This window comes from Lactuca saligna, chromosome 4 (genome assembly GCF_052625555.1).
Source record: "Lactuca saligna cultivar CGN05327 chromosome 4, ASM5262555v1, whole genome shotgun sequence".
Classification (NCBI taxonomy): Eukaryota; Viridiplantae; Streptophyta; class Magnoliopsida; order Asterales; family Asteraceae; genus Lactuca; species Lactuca saligna.
In genome coordinates, this window is record NC_136420.1 from 305966308 (window position 1) to 305975432 (window position 9125).

Sequence of the window (9125 nt, forward strand, 5' to 3'; positions counted from 1 at the left end):
AAGGCATTGTGATGTGGACCGGAAGGTCAACACGGGTAGGATCGGAAGGTTTACCGGGTTGGGACGGAAGTCCCCTGAGACACAAGGACCGGAAGGTCATGGCCTGGGAAGGAGTATGTGTGTAAGTAGTATTTTGGGGAACTCACTAAGCATTTATGCTTACAGTTGTTGTGTTATGTGTTTCAGGTACTAGCAAGGACCATTGGAAGGCGCCGGCATGACCTATACACACTGTCGGATGATTTATTTATGATCTTGGGATTTAACATGTTTTGTATTATGATTATGATACTTTGGATTTTTATGGTTTGATTTGGATGAAAATATGTTTTTAAGAAATGAAAATTTCTTTTGAAGAATTATGTTGTTACACAAGCTTCATGAAGAAATTTTACATCCAAAAGGTATGTATTCTATCTTGTTATATTCATTATTTTGTATGCTAGATTAGGATAATACATTGGATGTTCATAATTGCATGTATAATAGAGAAAACATAGATCCAATGTATTTAGGGTTGCATGTACACTTAGGAGTGTTAGAATGCTCAAAACCCAACAGATACCAACCTAACATTTCACTAACATATCATTATCCTATATACCTTGATATCCACCTAATAGGTCACTTAGCATATCAACAAGCAATAAACCCGGATACAAATTCGAAAAGGGCCGACATTGGTGCATTCGACCTTATTAGTATAGTGAGGAGAACTCACCTCACAATGTCGATCGGAACTAAAATATTAAACTCCCGAAATACTGCTCAAAATACCAACACCTACAACTACTAATCATCCATTTCCATAAATACCTAAATTACTAAAATACCCTCAGAAGTTAAACTGGTCAAACCTTGGTCAAAGTTAAAGTCAAAACTCAAGGTCAACAGTCCATGTTGACCTGACTCGTCGAGTACAGCTTACTAACTCGTGGAGTTCCTTCAGAACTAAAAGAGTCGTGAAAATCCTAGTTGACTCACCAAGTTTCTAGACAACTCGTCGAGTCACCTTGCTAACTCGCCGAGTTCTTGCAGAATCCAAAGAATGGGAAAACCTTATACAACTCGTTGAATTTACTAGGTAACTCGTTGAGTTCATTCAGTCCTTTTCTTATTCAGATGTTTTTAAGCAAAACCAAGGCTCTAAACTGTAGATCTAAACTCCTAGGGTGTATATTCCATGTAAAGATATAAACTTTACATGCATCCAAAGCGTAAATGCCAAAACCAAGCTAATGAAGAGGTTTTAGGGTAAGGAGAATGGCAAAGCTTGAAAAATTCGATATCTTTATGACTAAGAGGTCTTAGAGGAGTCCAGATCTAGACTCCCCATTCCAAAATGTGCTCAATACTAGAAAAGCCTCAAGATTAAGCTAGAAATGGCCTAAAACTATGGGATGAAGAAATCTATCAATATAATGCACAAGGAAATGACTTTTAACCTTCAAATGGATGCCAAAATGACGTATACACTGCATCTATAAGCCCATTCTTGTTCCAATCTTCTAGCACTTCAAATCTCTTCAAGAAACGCACCAACAACACACTTTTAGCCTAATAAACACTCAAAATAGGGTTAGATCGCTTAGGATTTTCTTATAGACATGAAAAAGTTGGCAAGGAGTCTGGAAGGAAGGACTTAAGGTCCTTTGAATAGGGTTCAAACCATAAAAATTAGGGTTTTCATGCACAGCCTCTACTCGTTGAGTTAGGGTACTCCTACGCATCGAGTAGGTTCCATAAACCATGCGACCACATCTTTCTCTACATGACAAGTTGGGGCAACCAACTCATCAAGAAGGTCTCTAATAATAAATATAAAACTGCTAAAATTTATACCTAAGAGTCGCTATGAAGTGTGCACTCTTTGTGAATCAATCCACGATTAACCAAATCATGTTGTGACCATTATTCGTCCTAGGTAATTTAGTCACAAAATCCACGGTGATGTCATACCACTTACCCATGGGTACAAGAAAAGGCTCTAACCTCCCATATGGTTTCCAGTGTTGTGATTTAACTCTCATACATGTTATGCACTCTGCCACATACCTTGAAACAACAAGCTTCAACGTAACCCACCAATAGTAATTTTTCATATCCCTATACATGTTAGAGTTACTAGGATGAATTGAGTACATTGTCTTGTGAGCTTTTTCCATGAGAAGATATCTAGTTCCTCCCATCTTAGGCACCCAATTCTTGTTTTGGAGTACCTTCAATCTATGAATATTTGTGTCGAATACCAACATTTTTCCTGAAAGTTCTTCCTATCAGTCATTTTTCTCCAAGGCATCTTCCTAAGCTTTCTTAATGGTTTCTACAATTGTTGAGAAAACTTTTATTTTGAACGCTCTTGGCCTTTTTCATTCCAGGGTTACATTTCGACTCAGAGCATCAACTACGAATTTTGATTTACCGTGGTGGTTAAATGTCATGCAGTCGTAATCCCTGAGTAGTTCTTGACAGCTTCGTCGTCTCATATTCAATTCCTTTTGATCTAAGAGATACTAGAGAATTTTTATTTTCAAATGTAGATTTTGCACCTTGTTCCATAAAGACAATGCATCCATATCTTTATTGTGAATACTACCGTTGCAAACTCCAGATCATGATTGTGGTAATTCTTCTCGTTCGCTTTCAGTTGTCGAGATGCATATGTTAATACCTTATCTATTTGGGCCAGAACACAACCTAAGCCAACTCCAGATGCATCGCTATAGACTATGAAGTCTTTAACTACGCCAGGTAATGAAATAATTGGCGTTTCACACAAGTTCTTTTTTAATTTCTCAAATGCTTCTTCATGTTTCGCACTCCATGTATATGTAGCTCCTTTATTGGTCAAAGCTGTCAGTGGAGAAGCTATAGAATGAAATCCTTGGATAAAGCTTTGGTAATATCCAACTAACTCTAGAAAGCTTAGAATCTTGGTTGGACTTTTTGGTCATTCCCACTTCACTACAACTTTAATCTTTGTTGGATCAACCATTACTCCTTTCTCGTTAACCAAGTGACCCAAGAATTGGACTTCCCGAATCAAAAAATCACATTTGGAAATTTTTTCATACAACTTCTCCTTCTTCAAAACATCTAATACTTTTCACATGTACTTTCCATGCTCATACTGGCTCTTTGAGTAAATTAAAATTGCATCTATGAATGCTATTATGGATTTATCGAGGAATGGTTTAGAAACCATGTTCATGAAATCCATAAATGTTGTTGTAGCATTGGTTATTCTGAACGACATAACCAAAAACTCATATTCTCCATATCTCATGCTGAATGTCGTCTTCTCGATATCTTGATCTATCACCTTTAGCTGATGATATCCTGATGATGGTTATTCTGAACGACATAACCAAAAACTCATATTCTCCATATCTCATAAGATGGATCTCGCACCCTATAGTTGATCGAACAGGACCTCAATCATTAGCAATAGGTATGTTTTGTTGATTGTTTCCTTGTTCAACTTTCTATACTCTATGCACATTCTCATGATCCTATCCTTCTTCTTCACGAACAATAAAGAAACTCCCTAGGATGAAGAACTAGGTCTAATGAAACAATTTTCCAACAATTCCTGAAGTTGCATCATAAGCTCCTTTAGTGGTAATTGATATGGTGCTTTCGCTGTCGGTACGGATCCTGGCAACAAGTCTATTTGAAACGCTACATGTCTATTGGGGATAAATCAAGGGAGTTCTTTGAGAAAGACTTCTGTATAGTCACACACCACTGGTATTCTTTGCATCTCCTTCTTCTCCTTCTCTATATCGATCACAATAGCTATTATGATATACATCCTTTGGACAAACACTTTTTTGGCTTCAACATGGATGTGATTCTACAATTTACTCTATGTTGGTACCCATACACCATAAACGACTCATTTCCATGTGGTTTTACTCTAACCTTCTTCTTCCTACATAGAATCTCGGCATCATTTACATTAAGCCAGTCCATTCCTAGTACTATGTCGAAACCGTTCAATTTAATGGGCAAAAATTACTCTTTGAATTTACTACCATTCAAGTCGATGATGATGTTTTTGATGCAATTGCTAACAGGTATGAATATGCCACCAAGAACTTCCACAGCTAGAGCACTATTTAATTTATCGACATGCAATGCTAGTCTTTTACCAAATTTATGTCATATAAAGGAGTAATTAGCCACAGAATCAAACAGTATATTACTTGACAATACATTTATAATAAAGGTACCTAAAGCGACATCTGCTTCCTCCCTTGGTGCTTCTAGAGTCATCTGAAATGCTCTTGCCTTTAACCTGGGTAAAACATTAGGCTTTGCAGCATCCAACTTTTTCGAACACTCCCTAGTAATATGTTCTTCTTCATTACATTTGTTACACACCGTCTTGTTAGATGTACACTCATTGGTGTAATGTCCAGTTTTCCCGCACTTGAAACAACTCAACTCATAGCCATATATCCCTGAGTGCTTCTTTTAGCACTTCCCACACCATTTTTGCTCCACCTCTCCCTCCTCCAAATTTCATGGAACAATAATTTGAAACTTGCTTTTCTTTTTCAATCTTGAAGATCCTCAAACTTCCACTTCTCTCCTACCTCAACTCTTTGCAGACCCTTTTCACTTAACTGGGTCTCAAAATTCATAGTTGCCCAGATGGCAACTTTCAAGGTAATTGCTTGTTTAACATTCTACCAAAGTTTGTTGGAAATCCATTAGAAAACTTGTTAACCTTGCAGATCAGTTGGAACCATGTATGGAAAAAGCTTCATTTTCTGCGTAAAACTTGCACCATACTCATTGAAGCTCATCTTTCCCTTCTTCAGATTCTGGAACTCGTTGTTGATGTCCAAAAGATCTTGCTCAGGGCAATACTGCATTTTTAGATGCACCAAAAATTCTTCCTAAGACATCTTACTAGCTTCTCCTTTGGGTATTGTATCAGCCAGTAACTTCCACCAGCTTAATACCCCAGTCTTCAATTGTCTAACCATGAGAATGGTCTACTACTTATTGGTGTAGTCTCAATATTCAAACATCATCTCCATCTCGGAGATCCAATCTATGACTTCCACTAGTGTTGGGTTTCCAAAAATGACTTTGTTGCTTCTATGCCATGAAATCAGTGTACTTGCATCCATGTCCACAATCTACTTTATTTGGTTGGTTCTTTCTAACCATGACTCAACTTAGCTAACATCACGACTGTAGTTACCCTCCTCAGACTATTCTTTTTTAAACTCAACTTTCACAACAGGTAAAATAGGTTCATCCTTATTATTACGTAACATTTGTCTCATAACCTGCCTTTGATCGGCCATCATAGCCCGAATCATTGCATGGAATCCTACCATCGTGATTGGCTTAGGTTCATCTGCTACCTTTAGTGCACGCTCAATCACTTGTGTCTCAAGCTATTGATTACTGATTACCGATCCGCTACGAGCTCTCATTATTTCAGTCTATACACCAATGTAGACGTTCAGTGTATAGTGACAAGAGTTAAGATATGGAAAGCTTTATTTACGATAGATGTATAAATCTCCATATCACTCTCAAAAGTTACATGGAAATTTTAATATCATAGTTAAACGTTTAAAAATATGAACACATAAAATTTTCAGATTTGGTCGGCAATAGACCATAGATCAGATAACATCATCAAGCATATAAGTAATCTTATAGCATGAATCATTTAGCATATGAATGCAATTTAGGCATCTTCCCTAAATAAGCTAATGCTAGTGTTTATTCAGACATACTTGCTAAATATAGTAGACAAATCTCACAATCATCGTTGAGCATTCTAATTTAAATTCTAGAAATCCTATAAATTGCTAGTTCCCTTAAACGAATGTTCTGATACCATATATGACATACCTAATTTCATGGCCAGAAAAGACTGTTTTGTTTATACTTTATTTAAAATCAATTTATCCTTTTGAAGAATAATATTACAAAATTTGTTCCCAAAATATGATAAATATATTATCAACGCATTTCCAAAGAAATGTATTTTAATTATAATGAAAACATTGGGATGTCATCATCATTACGCTACATAAGCGTAAACTGAAATAGTACATGCCTAACAAATATCTATTATTCTACTGGCCTATAACCTACAAATCACTAATTTGTTCATCAAAGTTGTGCTCATGTACCACTACCTGTAATGCAAGAAGCTTAGTGGGTTAAGAATATTACCCTGGTGGGGACATAGGGGTTTTAACCCGCAATAATTAAATTCATTATTTTCATCGAACATTCAACCTAATTACCTATTATCGTTAACCTCACATTTTGTCCCTAAAGCATCTAACTCAAGGGACCTATCATTAGGATTATCTTTGGGATTGAGGACATAGGGTTTTTAACCCACGACAATTAAATTCTTTATTTTCATTGATTCATTCAACCCAATTACCTATTCTCATTAACCTCACCTTTTGTCCCTAAAGCATATAATTCAAGGGACCTATCATAAGGATTGTTTTTGGGATAGAAAATAGTGCTTAGGGCTTTCGTAGCAATATATGTAAGTAAGGCAATCATCGGGGGATAGAGTACACCTAGTGAACACTTAGTTCAAAAACACCTACATGTTATAAGCATGCCATCATTCCACTAGAATGTCTAGAATAGTTTGTGGTCGTCTTTTATATTGTGCTAGACTACAAAATCATCTCTAAAGTCAAGCCCTCTCGACTTCTATTTCATTAATGATCTCTCATCATCTATATCATCTTTCATCTACCCATCTTTATGCAACATATTTACAGAAAAAAGGCATATACAGTTTAAATAAAGTAAAACATGTATAAATCGTTCATCTAGCATAGATATCAGGAAAATAGATAAAAGGTGTGTATAGCATGTGATTTATCTTAAATACATCGTATCTATGTGTAAGATGAAAGTAACTATGCACTGACTTGTTATAATGATGACTCGAATTTCAGATAACGTTTCACTACTAGAAATTGTCTTTTCCTTTGATGTAACCTAGCATCATTATCACTAATTCTTAGTCTAATATATCTTGTGACTAATTATTAGTCTAGATTTATCATTAATTCGAAGTCTACGGATTTATAGTTGATAAGGGACAACCATGTAAGATCATATCGGAGGTAGTATATATTTGGTATATAGATTAAACTCTTTGGAAAACCCACTTCCAACACCTCACTAAATCTTGCATTGTCACCATCCCTGTAAGTGGATTAGTCGGTATAACAACTTGTAATCACTAATAAGTCTTGTTTATAAATTCAGAATAACGATAATGAATTTAAACGTAAGTTATACTTAAAGTACCATAAGCATAACTAAACTTACAGGTGGTTTAGCGAAAAACTGAGAACTCCGTGGTCAGAACTTTTTCGCTGAATCTTCTTTTTAAAAAGATTCTAGTAGCACTTTAGCACTCACCTACTATATGAAAATTATAGAAAGAGATGTCAAATCACAAGGGACCAACATGCCTAGGGATAAAAAGAGAAAGATTTTTAACAAGAATTGGTGCAAGAAATATGAGAGCCTAGAGGCTCATATTTATAGTAATTGAATTTTCATAAACCACCAATTATAGTTACTTAAACGACCAAACTCCCATTTATAATACTATTTTAAATTTATTTAATGATATTTGTACTAAATTAATGTTGAAAGTATTCAAGATTAGTCTTATATCGACTGCGTCGTCAATACCTTTCTAATGATATATATATATATATATATATATATATATATATATATATATATATATATATACATATCGGTTAATTTTGACTTTATTATAAAGTTATATTTTTACAGGCTTAGATTGTTAAAATCCATTAAAAATTCATAACTTTGTCAATCGACGTCCATTTTTCATTGTCTTTTTATCATTGAAAATCTAGTAACCAGATCTTCAATTCTCATTTGGAATAGTTTGGAAAAACAATCTACTGCTCTAAAGTTCAATTTCTAAGTTGTATAGTACAATGTTGAATCTTAGAAAAATCATGACTTCCTCTAACGAAGTCAGATTTAGATGTCCTTTATATGCACACTTTTGGGTGGATGACTATTACGACTATAATTTAGATCACTAAGGCTAAAAAGTATTTTATAAAAAATTTACTTTTTACATTACGTAGAGTGGTGTCGGTTTAATCACGAAACATCAACGGGTCATAAATTCTTCTTTATAAGTCGGATTTCAGCGTTCCTTAAATCCCCTGTATCCTTGTCATGGCCACTTCAACTTTCTTTAAAGATATTAGGTCTAATTATTATTTTATTATTGACGCATATTTTATTCTATTTTTATATTGTTATAAGCACATATATTGCACAAAATTTACACACACATCACATAATACTCAATTATTTCTTCTTCGTTACTTCAAAATAAGTTACAATTGTTGCCCTTTACTATTACGTCAACATGTTAATGTTTAGGGAGAAACAAGACAATATAGTTCAGCTTTTCAGTCTTTTGTAATTTCAAGCAAAATCATTACAAATGTCTAGATTGTTTATCTTAACTATATCTAACATTCATCAATCATCAAAATTTCATCAATCGAACCTACTATAACATCATACGAAACATATAGATCCTTGTAGGTATTTAAATTTAATATATATTGGATTTTGAGTGGTGCCACACCGTGGAGGAGGCACCCGAAAATGTGGAAATGGTCGATGTACCATAGATTCTAACTGACACCACAGCGTGACATCTTACGGCCACAACATGTCATCTGTTTAAAGAGAAACTCAAGTTTTCTGGGCTTTCTCCCTATTTAAAGGAATTATGAGGCTAAGGGTTTGCTCATCCTCAACCAACATCAAACCCTCAAACCCTAAAGAAACTCTAATCACATTCCATAATTATTGAGCTAGTTTGGTGTTCTTTGAAGCTAAAGAAGGAAAAAAGAGGAAACCCAATGCACATAACAAGCAATAAAGTCTAGATTATTCACTTTAGCACTCTTCTAGACATTTGTAAGTCTCCAAAACTCGATTTTTATCTTGCAAAGTTGTTAGATCTTAAGTGTTAGCCCATAAACAACTTGTTCTTCCTTGCTGGGATAATGAGATCTCATAAAATTTGCAACTTTATGAAT